Raw genomic sequence first — 11,603 nt, 5'->3', positions numbered from 1 at the left:
GGAGAAATAGGCAGAAATGGGCTGTAGCGCCCCCATATGGCAGACTGACATGTCCTTTACAGGGTGGGCTCAGGGTCAGAATACAAATGTATAACCCAAATTTGGTTTGGATTGCTCATTGTTTAGCTGGTCAAATGGCTGCTTGATTTTGATTGGCTAATGGTGGCCAGGATTTTACAACTAATGACTGCCATTTTACTTCTCTGACCTCAGGCTTGTACATAGTACATATCTGCCAAATTTCAATTAGATTGGTTAAGGCAGTCAGGAGATATTGGCAGTTATTAGTTGTAGCGCCCCCTATTGACGAAATGTGGGCCGCATTGTATGTTGACCACATAATAGAGCAGGGAGGTTGGATTGTAAGTTTGGTTCAGGTAGGCTAAGGTATGGAGAAGTTATAGCATTCAGACTCAAATAGGCCAAATTTATGTGGGATTTTGGCATGGCAAATGGCCATAAAATAGACAAATGTCAGACTTTCTTGAATCTATTTTGATCACCTAAGTGGACTGATCGGTTTGACACCTCATTTGTCTGATTTGGTCCAATATTGTAGGACTTGAAGGCAGAAGTCAGTTTCACAAATTATGCAAATTAGCAAAAAATCTAAGTAGGCGGAGCTTCATAGTCCAAATAGCAAGTTGGTAGAGCAAAGCTGTCTGTATCAGCAGAAAAAATAATTTCAATTATAGGACTAATAGGACAGGAGCTATGGATTGAAACGCGTTGGGGGGCGCTAGAGCGCCCCCATCTGGCTGACAAGCCTGGGTCAGAGAATCTGAGTAGCGGGTAGGAATTGACATCATATTACCAATTTTGGTTGGTCTAGCACTTACGGTTTAGGCTGTGCATTCAGTTTTAGGGCGCGAAAAATAATAATAATAATAATAACTAGGGCTAGGGCTGGGGCTGGGCGAGAAGCAAGGGAGGATGGGGCACCTGGCACTGGGGGTGGGTGTGGGGGCTAGGGGAAGATTAGCACAGAGGACGCGACATGGGCTTGGAAAAGGGAGGTAATGTGCTCTGTCAACTGCCTCACAACAGCAGTATGCCAAACTTGTTGATGGTATGAATTTTCCACAAAAACATAAACAATTTTAGATGTCCTGTCATATAATTGACTATTCATGAAATGCATTGTTGCCTATATAGAAATGTTGTGTTGTGGGCCAGTACAGTGCACTGAACCTCTTTACACAGCACCACACACTTGGAAAATGTAAATTTGTAGTTGTTTATATAACATAGAATATATCATTACAATGAATTAAATGTAAGGAAATGAAGAAGTACCATCAGATGTACACAGTACCAAACTAATGTCTTGTACTGCAAAACATGCTAAAAAGATACAGATTTTCACAGAGCAAGGCTTTGATCAAAAAGAATGATGAGAGGGCGAAGAGGCAGAGACATCTATGGGCTAAGGTAAGACCATATACTGATGTCTGTCTGTGTAGTGTTGTACAGTGTACTTTCACACTGTAAAAGGAAATGTTGGACATATGTACACTGACTGTATATAATGGTATTATGTATATGATGCAATTTTTGGAGTAATGTTTATGTTTTGTGTGTTTCTTCAAACAGCTAAAATGAAGTAACACTAAACAGTCATACATGTCGATGACCTAATACCTAAGTGGGAAAGCTGAGCAGTGAGTGTGAGATGTTTATCTAGACATAGTGGATGTGCCATGACTGGGTGGGCAAAGCAAAGGTGCGTGAGTGACAGTTTTCTCACTTAACATGGGCATGTTAGTTAAAACATACCAGTTTGCAGTGTATGAGCTTATAAATTGTGTAACTAAGTATTGTCAGAAATCCCTACTACATTGTTATATTGCAGATTTTAACCTGCCTTCTCCTATGTATAACCTCAGGTCACTAAGGCACAACTGCCATGTGCTTCCCTGATGATCAAGCTAAGGGACATCTGTCTGTCCAAGCTCTGCTATACTGCATCCTTCGTCATACAGCTGTACATTGGGAGTGTGACACATCACACTGAATGCTACATGGTCAGAGGAGCAGGCGCTGACCTTGTGAGTTTGCCTTCTTCAGAGGTTTCTTCCTCTTTGGTGTAGTTGTAGTTTTACTCTGTCAGTGTTTGTCTAACTTACATGTGAATTTATGCTTTTAATCTTTTAATCTTTTCCAGCGCCTGCTGTTGATCACAATGACCCCGTGCCCACCACATCAAGTTTCGTTAACACATCACACTGCCTGGTACATTGGAACAATCAGATGGTCTGGCCTGGTGAGTTTACATATTTGAAAGATTATTTTGTCTGTGAAGTAGTTTTACTTTACAACTGCAAGTGTCTGATTGGCTGACATGCAACTTTCTGGTTTTACTCTCTTTTCCAGTGCCTTGTCTTCATATCACTGACACCATACTCACCACATCAAGTTTCCCTGCGCCCATTTTGTCGACAAGCAAAGCATTCTCTAAAGAACTCAGAGACTGCACACAGACAGAATGAATTACACACAGATACCTGAAGTGAAATGCACCAAAAATCATCTCCACACACTATAGTCTGACAGCAAAGGTACTTTCAGTAAAATGTGCTATTACTTGTGGATGTTTATTGCTATGATGCAGGGGCGCCGCCAGGGTGGGGAAGGTTAGAACAATTCTAGGGGCCCAGCACTGACATGGGGCCCTGTTAGGGGCTTTACCTTTTCGCAAAAAGGGGGGGGGGGGGGGGAGCAAAATTGTAATCTTTCATGGGGCCCAATATTTCTGGCGGCGCCCCTGCTGTGATGTCTCACAATTTTTTTTTGTAGTATTTATTGAGTTATTTTGACTTTTACTCTGCAATAACAAGATATTAATGATGTGTTGTAACACTTCTGTACTACATAATATGTTATGTAATTCACAGTCATGATGCCATGGTTAAATTGATGTCAAAATAACAGTCCAGCTTTGTTTGTGATGCCTGTGTTGACTTACATTAAATTGTATATTTAAAAGAATATTGCCATGTTGGCAGTTTTGTAGTATATATATATTAGTGCTACTATCACACTTTGTGTTCTTTATACACTGTTTATGTAAGAATGCTATGCACATCATATGCGAAATATTATGTCAATTGTGCTGGCTCAAGTATTGTGGTCTCAATGTACTTTTTCAGCCTCCTCCAAGAATGACACAAACCTAAATGTTTGGCTAAGACAGATGTATTTAATTGCAATTTTACAATGTGTATAATGTGTTTTCCATTATGTCTCTAATGAGTAATAATAAATATTATAATCATTCATACAGTCATCATTCTTAAGCATGTTAAATACACATGTAAATGTCATAATAAATTTCAATTACGGTAGGTGAAACAGGCAGTAAAGGAAATATACATATAAAAAGTATTACAATGTCCTGAGCAACATTTAAGGAAAAACATACTACAATATAATGACATTATATAGTAAATGGCCATAATGTATAACATTAGCCTGCTGTATGCATGCAGTCCCTGGTGTGGCAGTTTGACTACTGCCATTAGCAGAAGCAGCCTTAGTACACCAATATAGGATAAAATATAGAACCCTTTGGTGAAGTGCCTCAGCCCAAGACAATGTATGGTTTGTGTCAGATGGTCTAAGTAGTCGGTAGAAATAGGCACCTGCATACCTAATATTTTAAGTCTAGATCATACAAGTTAAGCTTACTTTGTACTACCTCAGTGAACACATGCCGTCTTGTATATTCAAAACAACAGTGGCTTACTACATTTGTAAAGTATTCTTCTAGACATAAGAAGCCCTAAAAGAATTTAATGGCATTAATGAAACAGAGAACGAACTGCACCTGCTGGCGAATCTATAAAAAAAAAATCCAAAGTGCAATATAAATAGAGCACGATCTCCACCTACTGGCCAATTTATTACAAAAAAGCGAAAAATCTGCAATATATACTGCCTGGCTTATAAATAAAATCTGATAATTTTCTATAAGTCAAATAGCACAAAAATGAAAGGAGCTTAAAAATATGGACTGAGGTGAAGGGAAAGTTAATTCCTTGAAAGTATTATGAAGGATATTTCAGCTGAATTAGCCAAGGTACGTATTAGACATACTAGGACAGTGGCTGTACCGCTCCAGATTGACTGATCGCCACCAAACTTGGAAGATCTGTCTGTAGTCCAGTCATACAGAAGTGAATCAAATTTTGTAAGGATCGGATGAAGCATGCCTAAGATTTAGCTGTTTGAATGAAATGGGAATGGAAATGTTGTGGCCAGCAGGTGGAGTCAGCGCTCCATTTTAGAAATGATATTAAATGCTTTCTGACCTCATTTGTAAATGAAGTCTGATAATGTTGTATAAAGCAAATTAGTGAAAATTGAAAGGAAATTAAAAATATGGACGCAGGTGAAGGGAAAGGTAACAATTGTTTGAAAGTATTATGAAGGATATTTCAGCTGAATTACCAAAGGTACGTATTAGACATACTACGACAGTGGTTGTATGGCTCCCGTTTGACTGATCGCCACCAAACTTGGAAGGTCTGTCTGTAGTCCACTGATACAGAAGGGAATCAAATTTTGTTAGGATTGGATGAAGCATGCCAGAGATATAACTGTTTGATTGAAATGGGCATGGAAATCATTTGGCCAGCAGGTGGAGTCAACACTCCATTTTAGAAATGCTATTTAAAACTTTTAGGCCTTCTCATGTGTAAATGAAGTCTGATAATGTTCTATGAGGCAAATGGGTGAAAAATGAACAAAAATTAAAAATATGGACCTAGTTGAAGGGAAAGGGAACAAATCTTTGAATATTTGATGAGAAATAAGGACATTTCAGCTGAATTTGCTAAGGTGGGTCTTACACATATATGCACATTAGCTGTAGCGCCCCCATTTGACTGATCGGCACCAAATTTGGAGGGTCTGTCTGAGGTGCAGTGGTACATTAGTCGGTCAAATTTCGTGAAGATCATATGAAGTATACCTCATATTTAGCTGTTTGATTGAAATGAGCATGGAAATGTGGTAGGTTCAGTGTGGCTGGTGGCCATACTGTACAGGCAGGTGAAGCTATCTTTATAAATTATACATAAGGGCAGTGTCCTGATTGATCTACTACCAGAAAGACCTACTTTGGCTAGACATTGTAGTAGTTATAGTAATATGTTATTTATTAAGTTTTTAAATATCACAAGGTAATTCAAATGACTATTATGGACTATCTTGATTTAGCATGACTAACAGAACTTGCAGGACAAAAGATTTTAACGAGTAATATGTCACTTTATCAAAAATGACAACAATGTAACTTGAACTGATTTTGCAGGTTTATACAGACATGTTATATTGCTGTAGTGCCCCTGTTTGACTGATTGGCATGAAAATTGGAGGGCCCTTCCCCAGTAATGTCCTACAATATATATTTAAGTTTTGTGATGATTGGCTGAGGCACGCCTCAGATATAGCTGTCTGATTGAAATGGGTGTGGCACCAGTATGGTGTAGGTGTGGCTGGTGGCCATACCACATGGAAAGTTTCAGATTTTTTTAATATTTCTTTATAAGGACTGTCTCCTGATTAAAATGATCACAGAAATATGAAGGTTTGGTGAAAATCCAAGGAGGTTAAGAAAAAGTACTGTTTTAAGACTTTTACAAAATAGGCAAAAATGGCAAGAGATATGATGAAGTTCTTTATGCCATTAAATTTGTCATGAGCTAGTGGATAGCGTAAACAACAATTGTCAATTTTATAATTAACAGTTCAGGAGAAATAGGCAGAAATGTGCTGTAGCGCCCCCATATGGCAGACTGACATGTCCATTACAGGGTGGGTTCAGGGTCAGAGTACAAATGTAGAACCCAAATTTGGTTTGGATTGCTCATTGTTTAGCCAGTCAAATGGCTGGTTGATTTTGATTGGCTAATGGTGGCCAGGATTTTACAACTAATGACTGCCATGATACTTGTCTGACCTCAGGCTTGTACGTAGTACATATCTGCCAAATTTCAATTAGATTGGTCAAAGCAGTCAGGAGATATCAGCAGTTTTTAGTTGTAGCGCCCCCTATTGACGAAATGTGGGCTGCATTGTATGGTCACCCCATAATAGAGCAGGGAGGTTGGATTCTAAGTTTGGTTCAGGTAGGCAAAGGTATGCAGAAGTTATAGCAGTCAGACTGAAATAGGCCAAATTTAGGTGTGATTTGGGCGTGGCTAGTGGCCATAAAATAGACAAATGTCAGACTTTCTTGAACAGCTTTTGATCAGGTTAGTGGACTGATCGGTTTGACACCTCATTTGTCTGATTTGGTCCAACAGTGTAGGACTTGAAGGCAGAAGCCAGTTTCACAAATTATGCAAATTAGCAAAAAATCTAAGTAGGTGGAGCTTCATAGTCCAAATGGCAAGTTGGTAGAGCAAAGCTGTCTGTATCAGCAGAAAAAATAAATTCAATTGTAGGACTAATAGGACAGGAGATATGGACTGAAACGCGTTGAGGGGCGCTAGAGCGCCCCCATGTGGCTGACAGGACTGGGTCAGAGAATCTGAGTAGCGGGTAGGAATTGACATCATCTTACCAAGTTTGGTTGGTCTAGCTCTTACGGTTTAGGCTGTACATTCAGTTTTAGGGCAGGAAAAAAATAATAATAATAATAATAATAATAATAATAATAATAATAATAATAAAGATAACTGCAAGCAGTGACAATCGGGTCCAAAGCTAATGGAAAGAAGCAATGAAGAGGAAAGAAGTTAATGGCATAAAATTAGAAGTTCACCTTTTATTTGTAAATGAAGTACAGACTGTACTGTAATTGATGAGCAATGCATTTAAATAGTCAGAAAATACGAAATGCTACTATGAGATGATAGCTAACATTAAAACATTATTGTGGAAATGTTTATCAAGGTATGATAAAGGAAAATGGTAGATGAGAAACCGAAGGGAAATTTGGTGACTATCTGTTGGAGAAATATTGCAATTGCTGCAGTGTACACAGGCTAAAGTAACATTGAAGTTTGATAGATTTCTAAAAGTGAAATGGCATGATTCTATAAGCAGATTAAAAATATGGACTTTGAATAAAGGAAAGGTGAATAATATTTAAATGTTTAAAAAAATAATGAGATGTCAGCTGCATTAACCAAGGTTGGTCTTAGACATACAGTATTAGGACAGTGGCTAAATTTGAAATGAAGTACGGACTGTAACTGATGGCCAATGCATTTAAATAGTCAGAAAGTAGGAAATGCTTCTATGATAAGATAATATCTGACATTTTGAACATTGACTTTGATATGTTGATTAAGGTACGATAAAGGGAATATGGTAGATGAGAAACAGAAGGGACATGTGGTGACTAGCTGTTGGAAGAAATTGCAATTGTTGCACTGTACACAGCCTGAAGTATCTCTGAACTTTGATACATTTCTAAAAGTGAAATGAAATGAAAATGTCAATAATCTTTGAAGGTTTGATGAAAAATAAATTTCAGCTGCATTAACTATTAATATATTTTGACAGTGGCAGAAGCGCCCCCATTTAACCGAATGTCACCAAAGTTAGATGGTCTATTCATAGTCCAGTGCTACAGAAGTAAGTCAAATTTTGTGAGAATTTGATGAAGTATCAATGAGGTTTAGCAGACTTGATGAATTCGGTATGGAAATAGTGAGGCCAGCAGGTGGAGTTAGCGCTACATTTGATAATTGGTAGCATGCAGTCCCTGGTGTGGCAGTTTGACTACTGCCATTAGCAGAAGCAGCCATAGTACAACAATATAAGATATAATATATAACCATTTGCAGAAGTGCCTCAGCCCAAAAGAATTTGTTTTTTGTGTCAGATGGTCTAAGTAGACGGTAGAAATAGGCACCTGCATACCTAATATTTTAAGTCTAGATCATACAAGTTAAGCTTACTTTATAGTACCTCAGTGAACACATGCTGTCTTGTATATAAAAAAAAACAACAGTGGCTTACTGCATTTGTAAAGTATTCTTCTAGACATAAGAAGCCCTGAAAGAATTTAATGCTATTAATGAAATACAGGACGAACTACACCTGCTGGCTAATGTATAAAAAAAATCCAAAAAACTGCAATATAAATAGAGCACCATCTCCACCTACTGGCCAATTTAATACAAAAAAGTGAAAAATCTGCAATATATACTGCCTGGCTTATAAATAAAATCTGATAATTTTCTATAAATCAAACAGCATAAAAATGAAAAGAGCTTAAAAATATGGACTGAGGTGAAGGGAAAGTTAATTACTTGAAACTATTATGAAGGATATTTCAGCTGAATTACCCAAGGTAGGTATTAGACATACTAGGACAGTGGCTGTACCGCTCCAGATTGACTGATCGCCACCAAACTTGGAAGATCTGTCTGTAGTCCAGACTTACAGAAGTGAATCAAATTTTGGAAGGATCGGATGAAGCATGCCTGAGATTTAGCTGTTTGAATGAAATGGGAATGGAAATGTTGTGGCCAGCAGGTGGAGTCAGCGCTCCATTTTAGAAAAGATATTAAATGCTTTCTGACCTTCTCATTTGTAAATGAAGTCTGATAATGTTGTATAAGGCAAATTGGTGAAAAATTAAAGGAAATTAAAAATATGGACTCAGCTGAAGGGAAAGGTAACAACTATTTGAAGATTTCATGAGGAATAAGGACATTTCAGCTGAATCTGCTAAGGTAGGTCTTACACATATATGGACAGTGGCTGTCACGCCCCCATTTGACCGATCGGCACCAAATTTGCAGGGTCTGTCTGAGGTGCAGTGCTACATTAGTGGGTCAAATTTGGTGATGATCAGATGAAGTATGCCTCTGATTTAGCTGTTTCATTGAAATGATCATGGAAATGCTGTAGGTTCAGTGTGGCTGGTGGCTATACTGTACAGGCAAGTGAAGTTATCTTTATAAATTATACATATGGGCAGTGTCCTGATTTTTCTACTACCAGATTGACCTACTTACGCTGGACATTGCAGTAGTTACAGTAATATGTTATTAATTAAGTTTTTAAATATGACAAGGGAATGCAAATGACTATCATGGGACATTGCATATTTCTTGATTTGACATGACTCACAGAACTTGCAGGGCAAAAGATTTTAACCAGTAATATGTCACTGGATCAAAAATGAGATAAATGTAAGTTGAGCTGATTTTGCAGTTTATACAGTGATGTTATATTGCTGTAGCACCCCCGTTTGACTGATCGGCACCAAATTTGGAGGGCCCTTCTCCAGTAATATCCTACATTATATATTTAAGTTTGATGATGATTGGTTGAGGCAGGCCTGAGATATAGCTGTCTGATTTAAATGGGTGTGGCACCACTATGGTTTGGGTGTGGCTGGTGGCCATACCTCATGGAAAGTTTATGATTTTTTTGATAATTTTATATACGTATTGTCTCCTGATTTAAATGATAGCAGATTTGTGTAGGTTTGGTGAAAATCCTAGGAGGATAAGAAAAAGTACTGTTTTATGACTTTTACAAAATAGGCAAAAATGGCAAGAGATATGATGAAGTTCTTTATACCATTAAATTTGTCATGAGCTAGTGGATAGCGTAAACAACAATTGTCAATTTTATAATTAACAGTTCAGGAGAAATAGGCAGAAATGTGCTGTAGCGCCCCCATATGGCAGACTGACATGTCCATTACAGGGTGGGTTCAGGGTCAGAGTACAAATGTAGAACCCAAATTTGGTTTGGATTGCTCATTGTTTAGCCAGTCAAATGGCTGGTTGATTTTGATTGGCTAATGGTGGCCAGGATTTTACAACTAATGACTGCCATGATACTTGTCTGACCTCAGGCTTGTACGTAGTACATATCTGCCAAATTTCAATTAGATTGGTCAAAGCAGTCAGGAGATATCAGCAGTTTTTAGTTGTAGCGCCCCCTATTGACGAAATGTGGGCTGCATTGTATGGTCACCCCATAATAGAGCAGGGAGGTTGGATTCTAAGTTTGGTTCAGGTAGGCAAAGGTATGGAGAAGTTATAGCAGTCAGACTGAAATAGGCCAAATTTAGGTGTGATTTGGGCGTGGCTAGAGGCCATAAAATAGACAAATGTCAGACTTTCTTGAACAGCTTTTGATCAGGTCAGTGGACTGATCGGTTTGACACCTCATTTGTCTGATTTGGTCCAACAGTGTAGGACTTGAAGGCAGAAGCCAGTTTCACAAATTATGCAAATTAGCAAAAAATCTAAGTAGGTGGAGCTTCATAGTCCAAATGGCAAGTTGGTAGAGCAAAGCTGTCTGTATCAGCAGAAAAAATAAATTCAATTGTAGGACTAATAGGACAGGAGATATGGACTGAAACGCGTTGAGGGGCGCTAGAGCGCCCCCATCTGGCTGACAGGACTGGGTCAGAGAATCTGAGTAGCGGGTAGGAATTGACATCATCTTACCAAGTTTGGTTGGTCTAGCTCTTACGGTTTAGGCTGTACATTCAGTTTTAGGGCAGGAAAAAAATAATAATAATAATAATAATAATAATAATAATAATAATAATAATAATAATCCTAAGAAAAACAATAATGGTCCATAAGCATTTCATGCTTTGGACCCTTAATAATAATAATCCTAAGAAAAACAATAATGGTCCATAAGCATTTCATGCTTTGGACCCTTAATAATAATAAAGATAACTGCAAGCAGTGACAATCGGGTCCAAAGCTAATGGAAAGAAGCAATGAAGAGGAAAGAAGTGAATGGCATAAAATTAGAAGTTCACTAATTATTTGAAATGAAGTACAGACTGTAATTGATGAGCAATGAATTTAAATTGGCAGAAAATATGAAATGCTACTGAGATGATATCTAACATTTAAACATTACCTTGGAAATGTTTATCAAGGTACAATAAAGGGAAAAAGGTAGATGAGAAACAGAAGGGAAATGTGGTGACTAGCTGTTGGAGAAATATTGCAATTGCTGCAGTGTACACAGGCTGAAGTAACATTGAAGTTTGATAGATTTCTAAAAGTCAAATGGCAGGAATTTATAAGCAGATTAAAAATATGGACTTAGATGAAGGGAAAGGTGATTAATATTTAAATGTTTAAATAAACAATAAGGAGATGTCAGCTGCATTAACCAAGGTTGTTGTTAGACATATTAGGACAGTGGCTAAATTGTAAAAGAAGTATAGACTGTAACTGATGGCCAATGCATTTAAATAGTCAGAAAATACGAAATGCTACTATGAGATGATAGCTAACATCTAAACATTATTGTGGAAATGTTTATCAAGGTATGATAAAGGAAAATGGTAGATGAGAAACGGAAGGGAAATGTGGTGACTAGCTGTTGGAGAAATATTACAATTGCTGCAGTGTACACAGGCTAAAGTAACATTGAAGTTTGACAGATTTCTAAAAGTGAAATGGCATGATTCAATAAGCAGATTAAAAATATGGACTTTGAAGAAGGGAAAGGTGAATAATATTTAAATGTTTAAAAAAACAATATGGAGATGTCAGCAGCATTAACCAAGGTTGGTCTTAGACATATGACAGTGGCTAAATTTGAAATGAAGTACGGACTGTAACTGATGGCCAATGCATTTAAATAGTCAGAAA

The 11,603-nt window shown here is 37.7% G+C and overlaps 1 long non-coding RNA gene across 1 annotated transcript; it reads left to right on the top strand.

Annotated features, from left to right (window-relative positions):
- Positions 1-988: 988 nt before the first annotated feature.
- LOC140582209 (uncharacterized) lies at positions 989-2,025 on the top strand. Its single transcript, XR_011985155.1, has 3 exons — positions 989-1,431; positions 1,594-1,723; positions 1,887-2,025. It is a non-coding gene; the product is annotated as an uncharacterized lncRNA (long non-coding RNA).
- Positions 2,026-11,603: the final 9,578 nt, after the last annotated feature.

Source organism: Paramormyrops kingsleyae, chromosome 24 (genome assembly GCF_048594095.1).
Source record: "Paramormyrops kingsleyae isolate MSU_618 chromosome 24, PKINGS_0.4, whole genome shotgun sequence".
NCBI classification, from domain to species: domain Eukaryota; kingdom Metazoa; phylum Chordata; class Actinopteri; order Osteoglossiformes; family Mormyridae; genus Paramormyrops; species Paramormyrops kingsleyae.
The sequence above is the reverse complement of the archived record's forward strand: the minus strand, read 5'-3'. Positions and strand labels throughout refer to the sequence as shown.